The sequence below is a fragment of the Rattus rattus genome, chromosome 1 (assembly GCF_011064425.1).
Source record: "Rattus rattus isolate New Zealand chromosome 1, Rrattus_CSIRO_v1, whole genome shotgun sequence".
Taxonomy (NCBI): Eukaryota; Metazoa; Chordata; class Mammalia; order Rodentia; family Muridae; genus Rattus; species Rattus rattus.
Genome location: NC_046154.1, coordinates 94,454,312 through 94,469,276, shown reverse-complemented (window position 1 = coordinate 94,469,276; position 14,965 = coordinate 94,454,312).

The window sequence follows — 14,965 nt, the reverse complement described above, 5'->3', positions numbered from 1 at the left end:
GAGTCACCAGTAAGTCCCAGCTATCTGGCCTTCTCAACTCCCCCAACACTTGGATTACGGCTGTGTACTGCCACGCTTGGCTTTTGTATGGCTTCCAGGGATTAAACTCAGGTCCTTGTGCTGTGTGACAAGCGCTTTACCAAGTATCTCCTCTGCTCCCAGTGCATCACACTCCAATGACGTTTTTGGTCCTTAAACTACTTTTAGAACCTTGGTGCTATGAATCTGAATGTCTGGGTCCTTTCAAAACCCACAAGGCGGGGCCTTTGTGAGTTATTAAGTTGTGAGGACTCTGCTTCCCTGAGTAAAGTTAGGGCTTTGTAAGAGACTCTCTTGCCCTTTTGGCCATGGGAGGGCACAGCTAGGTTTCACCTGTAGAACAGAGACGAGGCCCTCACCAAACACCTGGGCTGTTGATGACTTCGTCTTGAACTTCTCACCTCCCTGATACTACGAAATAAACTTGTGACGTGTATGAAGCCAGATTGTGCTATTTGCTTGGACCTAGACACCAGTATTTCTCTTGCATCGTTGTCTAGAACCACCTCGGCCGACCCTCAGGAGAGGCTGTACTAACTTCCTCTCCTGGATTATAGCAGTGACTCCATCTTAACTGTACGGCAGTGGTCCTCAACCTTCCTAAGGCTGTGACCCTTTAATACAGCTCCTCATGTTGTGGTGACCCCCAACCATAAATTATTTCCATTACTACTTCATAACTGTAATTTTCCTACTGTTACAAATCCTAATATAAATATCTATGTTTTATGATGGCATTAGGAGGCCTCTGAACAGGGCCATTGGACACTCTCAAAGGAGTCGTGACCCACAGCTAAGAAACATTGGTTCATCCAGAATAGAACCCATAGCACCTGGCTCCTGGCCATCTACATTTTGCAGTTCATTCATTGCCTCTCTGCCCAGGACCTCGGCTCACAAGATGGCACTTCCCTTCTTTGCTCAGAAGTTTTGTGCTGTTAACAAACCTTGACATTTCCCCCTTCGGTGTAATCAAGTCTTTAGTTAAATAACCTTTCATTTTTTTTTTGTAAAGCTTGTCTAGAAATGTACCATTTGACCCAATCCTTTGTTTGCTGGATTAAGGCTCAATACACTTGTGCCTGAATCCTGAGGGACTTCTTTCCCTCCCCCAAAGAACAATAGCACTTTAATCTAGGTCCCTTCTTCCTTTGTAATTTTATTCTTTCTATAGCATTCCTTGAGGTTATTACATAATACAAAATCTTTTTGCAAATGTTGCATACATGTCAGCTTATTCTTTCATGGATGTGTACATGCTAACACGTGCCAGAAATCCACTGTAGATGTCATTCCTTAGACACTGTCCACTTGAAACACTGTCTCACTGTCCTGCGGCTTTTTGATTGGACCAGGTTGGTGGCCGTGAAGCCAAGGGATCTGCCTCCCCACCTCCCCAGTACTGGAGTTACAATCACTGACTACCACTGCTGGCTTTTTAAATTTTCTTTAATGTGGGGTCTGGAAATCAAACCCAGGTCCCGTGCTTGCAATACAAGCAAGACCTTTACCAACTGAGCTCTCGCCCCAGCTCCCACAGGTCAGCTTAACCTTTCACAGATGGACAGCCGTAGTTTCGACAGAAGCTGATGTCTGTTTTCCTTCTTTGAGTTACCATATAGAACCATTCTGTCAAAGACTTAAAAGTCTAGAATGCTGGTTCTCAACCTTCCTAATGCTGCCACCCTTTAATACACTTCCTCGTGCTGTGGTGACCCCCCCAACTATAAAATTATTTCCTTGCTGCTTTGTAACTGTAATCTTGCTAGTTATGAATTGTAATATAAATATCTGATATGCAAGATATCTCTGGGGGTGGGGCATGACCCAAAGTCTAGAAGGAGTTGACCCCATCCATCTTCTGCCTCAGGTATGGGAACACATGAACAGGCATGGCCAATCACTGGGCTGCATTTCTCCCAGAGCCCTGTCACTGGCTCAGGAATACGCAGGACATCAGCTCGGAAGCTCAGGCAGCAATTCCTCTCCATTGAAATTGCTGAAACATGTGTTGGCTTTGCACCGCTTCTTATAGGCCCACTTTGACATCATATAGAGAAATCCTGAGGGTGGTATCAACACACAGAGAGGCAGAGTCAAGAGACACAGGAAACACAGATTTCTGATGACACTTTGTTCTAAGTGCCAAGGTTTGGCTATTGTCTGAAGCTTGATCTACCGCCTGCAGTACAAGTTTGAAGAAAAAGAAGATGGTAGTATAATATATAAATATACAAATATATAAATCACATAGCACAATCTAAGGGCAGAATCAAGATTGGGATGATTTCTCCAGTTCTGGGTCTTCGCTTTGTGCCTCTGTTCTCTCGAGACATAAACATGACTTCAAATATACATTCAGTTTGTTCATACTTTGAAGGACTTGGCCCCAGGCAAATAATTAACAACTCCCATCCCTGAATTTCGAAGAACTAAATGAGCAGTTATAAGCAACTTAAGCTCTTAACCTGGAAGTAGAAAGGATAAATGGACCCAAATCTATGATTTCGGCCAATCTTTTCCATCTGCTCCACATCGTATTTGGGACCTCTGCCTCAACATCTAAGCCTAGATCCCCAGTACAAACACCTACTATCTCGCCTTTGGTCTAGACACAAGAGATCCTATCTGGAGAGAAACGGCGCCTCTTCTTTGCCTGCTGGCAGCCTGAGTGTGGGCTTCCTAAAGCAGGAGCCGTTTCTTCCCTGAAGGGTATGTATACTACACTGAGGAAACATCATGGCTCCTGTAGCCAAAGCCAAGGTACAGAGAGAGTGAGAGAGAGCGTTTACTATAAGGCCTGCTCAACCTGCTTCCTCCCTGCTCCCAGGTCACCCAAGCGAGGCCTACTCCTATCAGACACCCCTGGTGAACTCTCTAGTCCCTTACTGAGGTATGACTCTTGCTGGGGAAGCACTGAGCACTGGGAACCAGGTCTTTCATCCTAGAAAGGAGAATGATGACAGACTCAAAAATATGGTTCCACCCCCGTCAAGCTCGGTAGAGCAGTGAGTTTATAGGGGTTTCTTGCTGGGAATTCAAAGGCAACTGCATCACTAAAAGCCACCTCAGTGCAGGTTACAGCTCAGGAAAGCTGCATCATTGGCGCTCCCCACCCAACCCCAGCCTCCAGTAACTGTTTCCTGCGTATAACTTTCTGAGCGCAGAAGCCTTGTAAAGTTGCCTTAGCTTTCTAGTCTTATGAGGTGCCCTTCTCCCTCCAGAGGGAGTGGTAGCCACACGACGTTTACTCCTTCCTAGAACACTTTTCGCCTTTGCTTCTTTTCCAACTATTGGAGTAACATCAGTGCTGTTCAGTGGAACTTTCAGCAGCAGTAGAGATTGGGGTGTGTGTGTGTGTGTGTGTGTGTGTGTGTGTGTGTGTGGTGTGCATATGTGTATGTGTGTGTGTGCATGTATGTGTGTATGGTGGTATGTGTGTATATGGCATGTGGAGGGGGTGGTATGTGTATGCGTGTGTGGTGTGTTGGTGTATGTGATATATGTGTATGTGGTATAAGTGTGCATGTGTGCGTGCATGAGTGTGCATGTTTGTGTGTGATGGTGTGTATGTATATGACATGTTTGTATGTGTACATGTTTGTGTGTGTGTGCATGTTTGTGTGTGATGGTGTGTATGTATATGACATGTTTGTATGTGTACATGTTTGTGTGTGTGCATGTTTGTGTGTGTGGTAGTATGTGTGTATGTGGGGGAGTATGGTGTGTGTGTGTGTGTGGTGTAGGTGTGCATGTGTGTGCATGTTTGTGTGTGAGTGTGTATGTGTGGTGTTTGCAGGAGGGAGCACATGATGTGGGTGTTTACACCATGCCCATATGTGGAGAAGCCCGAGGGGGACATCAAGCATCCTGCTTTCTCCCTCTGCCCTATTCCCTTGAGACCGGGCCTCTCATTGCTCCTGAAGCTTGATGTTTTTCAGCTAGACTGGCTGGCCAACAAGCCGCCATGATCTATCTGCCTCCTGCCCCATCCCTTCCCCAAAGGTGGGGCAAGACGTGTGCTGCCAAGTCCTGGCTCTTGGTGTGGGTGCTTAAGATCCGAACTCAGGTCCCTGTGCTTGTGCTCATATAAATATTCCTACCTATGCTACAGAGTCATTTCCTCAGCCCTGACTAAACAAACAAACAAATAACACCTTTTTAAAATACTTAGTGTGTGTGCGTGTGTGTGTGTGTGTGTGTGTGTGTGTGTTTGTGCACTCTCACTAGCATATGCATGTAATAGTCAGAACACTACTTTAGGGGGAATTGATTGTTTACCTCATAGGTTCCAGGGACTAATCGTAGGTCATCAAGCTTGGTGTCAAGCTCCCTTTCCCACCAAGCCAACTTGCCAGCTTCCACCACACACAACCCCCAAGCCCCCACCTTTTTGTTTGGTTACTTGGTTGGGTTTTTTGGGGGTTGTGCGGGGGAAGGAGTGTCCTGACTGTCCTGGAACTCACTCTGTATACCAAGCTAGCTTTGTCTACAAGTGGGACTCTGTCTCCCAAGTGCTGGGATTAAAGCTGTGTCCACCACCATCTGGCACTACCAGCCATTTTTAAATAATCACTGAGCACTGGGAAGGTGCTAGTATGACTAAGGTACTAAATATTAATTTGATCTCATTTAAACTCAAATAGTCATGAGTAACTTGGCTGTCCCATTGGCCAAAGAAGGCTTACCCAGCACCACACCCTATCACCTTTACATGAAATAATTCCTCTTGCCTTTGATCCACTCCAATTTAAAGGGTCTAGATCCAAGGAGTTACTCTTCTACTGCGTCCCTGGTGGCTGATATTAGCCTTTAGATGCCTGACCAAATCATAAGATACAACAATCCTGCTGTCTAATCACCACCAGAATTGCCGGCATCTAATCTCAGCTACTTGGGAGGCTGGGGCAAGAAAGCTGTAAGTTTGAGTCTAGCCTGGATAGACTTTGCTTCAAAAGAAAAAGCTAGGCACACAGCTGAGTGATGGAGGATTAGCTTCGAATATGCAAAGTCCTGGCCTTAACACCACCTTACTGAAAGAAAAAAACAGCATAAGCTGCTGTCAACTTAATCCAAAAGAAGATGACTCTTCTTCTGGGAGGCCCTCGACATCTGGGCTGCTGCTCCTGGGAGACACTTGAGAACTGTTGCCACAGATCAGAGCTCCCAATGCAAGCAGCATCCATCTTGAGGTGGCCAAACTGACGTTACACGGCCAGTGGGGTAGGAAGCACCGACCCAGAAGCACCCTTCCCCACTGGACTCCACTGTAGGCGTCAAGTTCTTAGGCAAGCCGAGGAGAAAAATGTTGTTGAATATTTTTAATCCTGATCAAGGGTTTCTACCCCGCCCTTGACCACTTAGTTCCCGAATAAAAAACATATACCACCTTTATAGTTATAATAAGCCTCCCTTAGCACAAGAGCAGGCAGATAGCTATCCTCTCTGTCATTGTGTCTATTCCCCAGCCAACAATCCCATTATATAATTTGCCATGTTACATCTGGGCTGCTCTTAACTCCAATTAGCCAGCCCACATGGCCATTATTTTAAGATTTTTTTTTTTAAGATTTATTTTTATATGAGTACACTGTAGCTGTCTTCAGACACACCAGAAGAGGGCATCGGACTTCATTACAGACGGTTGTGAGCCACAATGTGGTTGCTGGGAATCGAACTTAGGACCTCTGGAAGAGCAGTCAGTGCTCTTAATTGCTACGTCATCTCTCCAGCCCTATTTTAAGATTCTTACTCCAAGGATTGTTCTCCCTTCTTCACCTTCTTCTCTCTCCTCCTGGTCTCCTCAGACCCAAAGCCCAGGAGCCTAAGAGCCTTCCTATCTCTCTTCCGCCCAACTATTAGCAGTAGGCATCTTCACCAGTCAGGGATAATTTGGAGGGGAGGACAAGTTTACAGTGTCACTTGGATACTCATGGTCTCTGGGAGCAACCAGTATTTAGCATAGCAAAAGACCAACCCTTAACCAAGAAAGAAACTGGTGGAAGAGAAGGAGGTGGGCAGAGTCCCGTGCATTCTATGAAAGCACTGACAGTCACCAGGTCTACAACGGACTTGAAAAGTAGACCTGCTAGGCTCAGCCTTCAGCTGCACAGTATGACCCAAGACGCACTAGAAACTGGGAGTATAGATCATCCAAACATCTTAGCATCAAAGAGAGGTAGTGAAGGGTCTGAAAAAAAAAAAAAGACCAGGATTTTCCTGCTGATTTCAGTCAGACACTTCTCTCCTCTATAAAATGGTTAAATAATCCTGCCACGTTCGTTGTGTGGTGTTACTATATGGCACAGCCAAACAGATAACCAAGGCCCAAGATATGTAGGCTCAGAGATTGGACAAAGGTTTGGGTCATGGCTTTGAGTTTTAATATTTACAAGGCTAGCAGGGTGGGTAGTGGCATGCAGTTTAATCCCAGCACTTGGGAGGCAAAAGCAGGTGAATCTCTGTGAGTTCAAAGCCAATCCAGTCAGTTCCAGGAGCGCCAAGGCCACACAGAGAAACCCTGTGTCCTAAAACGAAACAAAAACACTCTATGTTTTAGAAAGTAACAGTGTGCAAGTGCTGGTTTTCTAAAAGACAAGCGGGGTAGGGAGAAGGGCTTAGGGAACAACAATGGTGTTTCCTGACTGGAAGGAAGAGGAGCTAGAGGAGATGGGTGGGGCTGGACACTGACAAGTGTTTCTCAGAGATGCCCTGTTTTTTCATTCCCAAGGGACTAACAAAAAAAAGGATCACACCTCTGTATTCCTTCAGAGATTTATGGCTTATTAAAGGCTGCCACAGAAACTTATTGCCAGGTTTAATTACCCTTCCCACCCCTCCTCCACCCCAGCAGGGATGTGTCTACTGAGGATACTAGGGCTCAGAGCAGCAGTGGGTGCCCCGGGTCACATAACTACCAAGCAGGAGCAGCTGGCTTGAGAGTCCTTCAGTCCCACAGCCATGTGTCTGGGCCTCCTTCCCTCCCTCCCTCCTGGCCTCTCTAAACTGAAACCGGGCTCTTCCAGGGGCCACACCCAGCTCCTCCCGAACTGACTCATTGGGAGGGGACAGGGGCCCCGTTCTTTTGCTCCCCAGAGCTAGTTTCTGGCCTGGAAGGCACCACTCTCTCTTTGGCTCCAGCTCTGAAAACACCTGCCCTACATCTTTCCAGCCGTGTTTTCTCTTTTGTCTAAGCAGTTAGAAATAAAGGCGGGCGTTCTTAAGTGGGAGCCGCTGCAGGACAGCCTTGCCCTGTCACTCTCTGTTCTGCCCTTGGAATTCCCAAGGGGGCGAAGCCACGATGGGCTGCAGCAACCAGATACACTGTGCTCTTTGGCTGCACCTGCCCGGTACCTGTCTCTAGTCCCTGACCTTTCCTTTGCTTTGGGCTCTTTCCTCCTGCAGTCAGTGGCTGCTAGAGGAGCAGAGGCGAGTGTACTTAGGTGTGGGCGTGAGGAACAGAGGGCCACATTCTTGAGTGCCATTTTTCCTTTACGCTTAGTGACCCGGCTCACAGGTAAACTTGGCCTCACCCTGGTGCTGGCATCCAACCCATCAGATTAACATTCTCTCCTCCTAAGAAGAGCTGAGAGGTGGGTACGAGTCCTCGCTGCTGCGGGGAGTCGGGCATAGCCTTTCTATCAACAGTTGAAGCTAAGCTAGAAACATCTATCTCCCTTTCTTCCCTCCTTCTCCAGCCTCTATCTACCCACCCCCAGCATCTTCATCACTTTTGCTTGGTCTCCTGGACCACTGCGCACGCGCGCGCGCGCACACACACACACACACAAACACACACACACGCACACGCGCGTGCGCACGAACACATCTTTTCTCCTCTCTAATTTATCTACTGCTGGTCATCTCTTCCTTTCCCCCAGAGAAATGGACCAAGCCTTTCTCCCACTCATAATCATGCAACAGGGCTGGTACAAGAGACACCAGGATAGTAGTTTAGAAGGGGGACCTGAGCTGTGTGCTACCTACTGGGCAAGCCACATGAGAATTTTCGCTGGTCTGCATTTCCCAGGGAGACTGAACACAGTGTAAGACCCTTGGAGGCCTGTCTTTAGATGGGGGAAAGCCGTCTGATGGTGTTGCTATGGACATGGCTCTGTCATTCATCCCTAAACTCTAAACCATTGCTCTTCGGTCACACTAAGCTGCCTTCCCAGCCATTATAGGTGAATCTGGGCCCTCTCAGATAGTTTCTCTTTTTCCTACAGTAAATACGTATTCACCCTTGGGGACCCAGGTGAGTCTGTCCTGTAAAACCCTTTCCAACCCTGTCCATTGCCAGTACCATATACATACACATCCCTTCTGCATGTAGACTAGGCTGACATGCTGGGCTAAAAGGTAGCAGTGTTTAGCAGTCCCAGAGTGTGAGGCCTGAACTAGTGCAGAGAAGGAAGGAGCCGGCCCTCCCCACCCCCTACCCCACTCCCCCACCACATACTGAGTGGTGATGCATGGGTTAGGGAGGCAGACATAAGGTGACTGTGTTCTCCTCTGTAGCTGCCTACACTGTTTCTTCTCAGATCAGGGGGACTTGGGTAATTAGGTTTTTCCATCAGCATGACACAAGCTAGGGTCATCTGGAATGAGGGGACCTTCCAGGACTACATTCTGAGACCCTGTCTCAAAAACAAAAACAACAAAAAACCCCAAAAACAAATAAACAAAGAAGAAAGAATGAAAGGAAGGAAGGAAGAAAAAAGGAAGGTAAGCAAGCAAGAAAAGAACGCAAGCAAGTTACAGAGAGCAAACCAGGAAGCAGCACTCCTCCGTGGCGTCTGCTTTAGTTCCTGTCGCTGGATTCCTGCCTTGAGTTCCCACCCTGACTTCTCTCGATGACAGACTGTAAGGTGTAGGAGGAAATAACCCTTTCTTCCCCACATTGCTTTTGGCCGTAGTGTTGAACACAGCAATAGAAATCAAAGTGGAGCTTGGGCTTCAGTGGGCGAGCTTGTCTTACTTACATCTATCCCTGCTGTGTACAGGCCTCTTGGAGGGAATGCCTTCAGAATGGGCAGGCTTGAACCTGCCAAGAAGGCAGTATCAGTGAGTATCAGTGAGTCTAGCCAAGAGGGGCAGAGAATCAAGCCCAGCCTGTAAGTAGTGGGGTGTTGTGTTCCAGAAATTTCAGCTGTTGGCTGCCTAATTCTGTCTGCTCCCTAGCCTTTCACAGTCCCCTCCAAAGACCATCAGTGTCTAGGGGGGACTAGAAAGCAGAGACACTTATCTTTGCTAAAGCTCTTTCCCCCCACTCCCCAACACACACACACAGAGAGAGAGAGAGAGAGAGAGAGAGAGAGAGAGAGAGAGAGAGAGAGAGAGAGAGACTCCCCAATCACAGTCAGGCAGTGAGGAAGGGCATCAGAGTCCAGGCCAGAGGCATTAGTGGCAGACAATATATGAATCCTGATTGTGCCACTCACTGACTGTGTGACCTTGAGCACAGAATGTGCGCCCTTTCAACTTAGTTTCTTGTCTGTTATAGGAGTAGGGTAATAATATTGGCCTCGCAGGTCTGCTGTGGGTAGTTAATGATGCAAGGCATGTAAACTATGTTTGGTAAGTACCCAATAAATGGGAATTGTTATTGTTAGCATTACTGGTTCTGTTATTATCGATAATTTTATATCCATTAAAAACATAGGAACCTTCTGGGTTGGAGCCTGACGGGCCTTGGCAGCGGGCCAAGGGAGGAAGGGCACACACATAGGCAGGCCAGTACAAAGGTCAGCAGCTCAGGACCTTGGGTCTGGGGGAGTAGAGGGGGGGTAAGAACCAGCTACATAGAGGATGGGAGTAAAGACTAGAGAAAGGGAAGACATACACTGTGAGAGAAGAGGGGGGGACAGAAAGGGAAAAAAAAGGGCAAGGTGTGTGTGCGGGTGTGTGTGGGGGGGGTGGTGTTTGTAGGCTGTGGCTAACTGAGCCAGCTCCAAGAAACAGAAGCCTACAAACCGGTCTGAGCAGTCCCAAGCCAGGCTGTTTGGACTGGCATCCAGAGGGAGCAGCCTGGCCTAGCACAGCAGCCCTTGGGTGCTGCCTGAGGCCTCTGCTACCTGGGAGGTGTTGTCAGGGGTCCCACCCCACCCTTCTGGTTCTGGAAAGGACACAATGAATGCTTTAGAGGCCACTACAGCCCACACTCTATTACAGATTTACCTTCTCACCTCAAGTCCCTCAGAGCCATTTTTTCTTTTTTTTTTTTTTTTTTTCCGGGACTGGGGACCGAACCCAGGACCTTGCGCTTCCTAGGCAATCAGAGCCATTTTTGAAACCCTTTTCCACCAAGGGCGCCAGGATCACTCAACATGAAAGGGACAGTCTCTTCAGCAAACTGTGCTGGGAAAACTGTCCTACCCTTACCTAATACTATATGCAGAAACTGACTCCCAAGTAAGTCAGGGGTCTAAGTGTAAATACTGAATCTTAAGAGACCCACATCATGGGGAGATGCTCTTGACCCCAGATTTGGCAGTGATTTCTTGGGTAGAACAACAGAGAAGCACATGCAGCAACAAGGGTTGGGGATTTAGCTCAGTGGTAGAGCGCTTGCCTAGCAAGCACAAGGCCCTGGGTTGGTCCCCAGCTCCGGAAAAAAAAAAAAAAAAAAAAAAAAGAGCAGCAACAGGGCTGGAGAGATGCCTCACTGGACTACTCTTCCAGAGGTCCTGAGTTCAAATCCCAGCAGCCACACAGTGGCTCACAACCACCTGTAATGAGATCTGATGCCCTCTTCTGGTGTGTCTGAAGACAGTTATGGTGTATATAATAAATAAATCTTTAAAAAAAAACTAGCAACAACAAGAGCAGAAGAAAGTAGACTATATTAAAATGATAAACTGTTGTGTACCAAATGATACTCTCAAGCAAGTGAAAAGCCAACCTAGTGAAAAAGAGAAATATTTGCAAATATATGCTTCATGGGAAATTAACACCCAGAATACATATGTGAAGAAGACCTGTGGGGGTTAGAGAAATGTCTCAGCAGTCAAGAAACATTTAACTTTGATTCCCAGCGCCCACGTGGCAGCTCACAACTGACTGTAACTCTGTCCCAGGGGGTCTGATGCCCTCTTCTGGCACTGCATATAACCTTCCCCTACAGAATCATCCCTAAATTATACCTAATGCCTAATAAAACATAGGCACCATGTGACTAGTTATTCAATTGAATTCTTTAGCAAATAATGACAAAAAAAAATAACATTTAAGTGTTAAGTAAGGGGTTGGGGATTTAGCTCAGTGGGTTCAGTCCTCAGCTCCGGGGGTGGAAAAAAAGACAAAAGTGTTAAGTAAACACACATTTGTTCCCCCTGAAAATTTTAAAAAAAAAAGCGGCTTTTGGGGCTACTGAGGTAAAGCCTAGGGCCTTGGGCTAAGCATATACTTTGCCGCTGAGCTGCACCCTCTCTGAGTATTTTTTTATCCCAAGCTAGTCAAATCTTTGTATATGAAAACTGTGGCTACAAGGGCGAAATGTACCTCTTTTCAAAGTTGTTCATTCGTAGTCTAAAGAAAATAGCATTAGTTAAGTAAAACAAAGAAGTATACTGAACATTTTAAGCACACATTTGAAAACAAAGTACAATAGAACTCAACGGTGCAGGCCACAGGGCAGTCTATAATATACACATATTCTCTAACTTCAAACAGCTTCGTCATTTTATGTATACGGCTGTTTTAGCTGCATGTGTGTCTGTGCACAGTGATACATATACCCTCAGAGGCCAGAAGAAGGCATAAGATCCCATGTCAGCTGCAATGTGGTTGCTGGGAATTGAACCCAGGTCCTCTGGAAGAGCAGCTAAGACTCTTAACCATTGAGTCATCTCTCCAGCCCATCTTCAAGGAAGAATGGCCTGTGTGGATTGACGTTCTTGCCTTTGGACACTTAACATTCTGTTGGTAGGAGGGTTAAGGAAAACAAACATGATAATAAGGCACATGGATTCCTCCTCCTCCTCCTCCTCCTCCTCCTCCTCCTCTTCCTCCTCTTCCTCCTCCTCCTCCTCCTCTTCCTCCTCTTCCTCCTCCTCCTCCTCCCTTCCTCCTCCTCCTCCTCCTTCTCCTTCTCTTCCTTCTCCTCCTTCACTTATACTAAATACAAATGAGGGTGTTTTTGACAGGCATTGGTAGCATTGATGCTTTGTTATTCAATGTCAGAGACTGAACCTATGGCCTTGGACATGCTAGGCAAGGCCCACCATTAAACTATATCCCAGTCCTCCTTTTTATTTTTTTTTTTTTTCGGAGCTGGGGACCGAACCCAGGGCGCTTGCTAGGCAAGCGCTCTACCACTGAGCTAAATCCCCAACCCCCTCCTTTTTATTTTTTAATCAAAGTCTCATTAGGTGTTCCAGGCTGGCCTTGAACTTGTTTCCACTTCTGGAGTTGCAGAGATGACAAGCTTGCACCAGGTCTGGTTTTTTTTTTTTTTTTTTTTTTTTTTTTTGGCTAACAAGAGGGTGTTGCTATATAGCCCAGGCTGGCCTTGAACTCATGACCCTGCTTCTTCTGCCTCCAGAATGCTAGTATTATGGGCATAATGTGCTGTATGCTATGCCACCAAGCCTGGCTCCTTTGTCTTTCTTCTTTTTAAATCACTACTGAGGATCAAACCCTGGGTCTCATGTATTCAAATGCTTTCCCACTGAGTCTCCCAAACCGCCAAAAAATGGTATTTCCAGTGCTGACAATGCTGAGGTGAAACTCACATCCTCAGTTAACCAATAACCCTGGCTTTATACCACCTGATTAGAAGGCAACATGCAGACATAAACCGAAAGGTAATCATCTCCTTGGTATTATTAGGTACAGTAACCCCTATACTGACAATCTACCTAAGAAAATATTGACTAGGAGGCTAGCTCTGAATTACCACGGTCAATGACACAGCACGGGCTGTATGAGATGATAAGGTTTTGAGTGGGGTAAGAGGGGTGGGGGGGGTGGGGGATGAAAGGGAGAAGGGGTCTTGTCCAATTTATATAAAACCAGTCTCTCCCCTGTCTCTGTTAAGGTTTCTAGTTCTGTGACGAAAACACCATGACCATAAACGACTTGGGGAGAAAAGAGTTTCATCCCTGAAAACTCTCAGGACACCCCCACCACTGAGGGAAGTCAGGGCAGGAATTCAAGGCAAGAACCCAGAGGCAGGATCTGAAGCTAAGGCCTTTGGGAGAAAGCTGCTTACCGGCTTGTTTTCTATCTCTAGTTTAGTTAGATTTCTTATACACCACAGGGCCACCTGTCTGGGGTGGCATCAATCAAGAATGTGCCCTACAGATTTACCTACAGGCTGATCCTATGGAAGCATTCCCTCCATTAAGATTCTTCCCAGATGACCCTGCCTCGTGTCAAGCAGACATAAAAAATAGTCAGCACGGGTGCAGAGCTCCCTAAATTGTTATATTTGGCTGTCCCCCCTATTATTCCCAACTGTTATCAAATGTCGAATTCTCCCTGCTCCCAGCCCAGCGTCTAGAGAGAATGACTGTGAAAGGAATAGGAGACATTTCTTTTGTGCCAAGTCACAGGGTCAGGGTCAGCTGATGAACTCGGCTGCTCTGGGGTCAGCGCTCACACCTGATCTTACCAGCTGGAGGTGACTGGGCAGCAGTCCAGAAAACAGTCCCGTCGCCTCCCTGCCTCTCTTCTTCTTTGGGGCCCGTGTAAGGGAAAGTTAGCCTGGGTTGCAAAGACAATCATGAAAATCCCCTATGGATCCTTGGTGTGGAAGCAGATTACGAACCCCAAATTTCTAGTTGATAAGAAATCCAACCCACAATTCAGCTTGGGTGGTGGTAGAAAATGCTCAGCGAATACGGCTGGCTTCCTGGGCCAAGAGAGAAATAAATATTCTGTGGCCAACAGCCACTGATGCAATTAGCAAACATAACCTCCAGAGGCCTGGACTTTGGCCTCCCACAAATCTCAGAAAAGCTGCCTCCTCTCTTGTCAGGGTTTTAAGTAGCACTTTCCCAAATTATTTTAGCAAATTAGCAGTTTGGAATCTCACACTCCACTTCAGCAGGCCATGCCAACCTCATCTGCTCGGAGGCAGTCTTTTGGATGCAGACAGCACGGTGTGTCTTCCTACTGAAGTCTGGCCAGTGCATTTCGGTTTATTGAGGAGAGGCTGTGTGGTCCAGTTAACTGAGGAGAGAGAGGCCTCTGCAATGGAGCTGCCAGGCACAAAGAAGCCGGAATGGGCAGGATGCAAAAGAAAGGAGAAGCTAAGAAGAGATACATGCTGTTTAGTCTTTGCAAAACATCACAGTGCAAGCGGACATCTGCTGTGTGAGTGTGACATTCATGAGACGTCTATGACCATCAATTAATTAAGGAAGGAAGTACTGGGTAGGGGGGCAAGTTCTGGGGACAAAGTCTAACTGTATAGTCCTGGCTGGCTTGGAACTCACAAAACTAGCCTAACTTGGAGCAGCCCTTTATCCTCTGCCTCCCAAGTGCTGGAATTACAGCTACATGCCACCTTCACAACTGGCTATTTACAGAATCATCTAAATAAACCATTTTTTATTATTTATAATTAGTAACATAATAGGAATGGGTTTCTGTGTCGCATGTAATGTCCTTGGATCGTATTTGCACTTACCATTATTCTCCTCTTTTAAATTTATTTATTTATTATATGTATGGGTATTTTTTAAAAGATTTATTTATTATATGTAAGTACACTCACTGTAGTTGTCTTCAGACACACCAGAAGAGGGTATCAGATCTCATTACAGATAGTTGTGAGCCACCATGTGGTTGCTGGGAATTGAACTCAGGACCTCTGGAAGAGCAGTCAGTGCTCTTAACCACTGAGCCATCTCTCCAGCCCTGGGTATTTTGCTAGCCTATATGTCTGTGCAATGCTTGCATTCCTGGTGTCAAATTCCCTGAA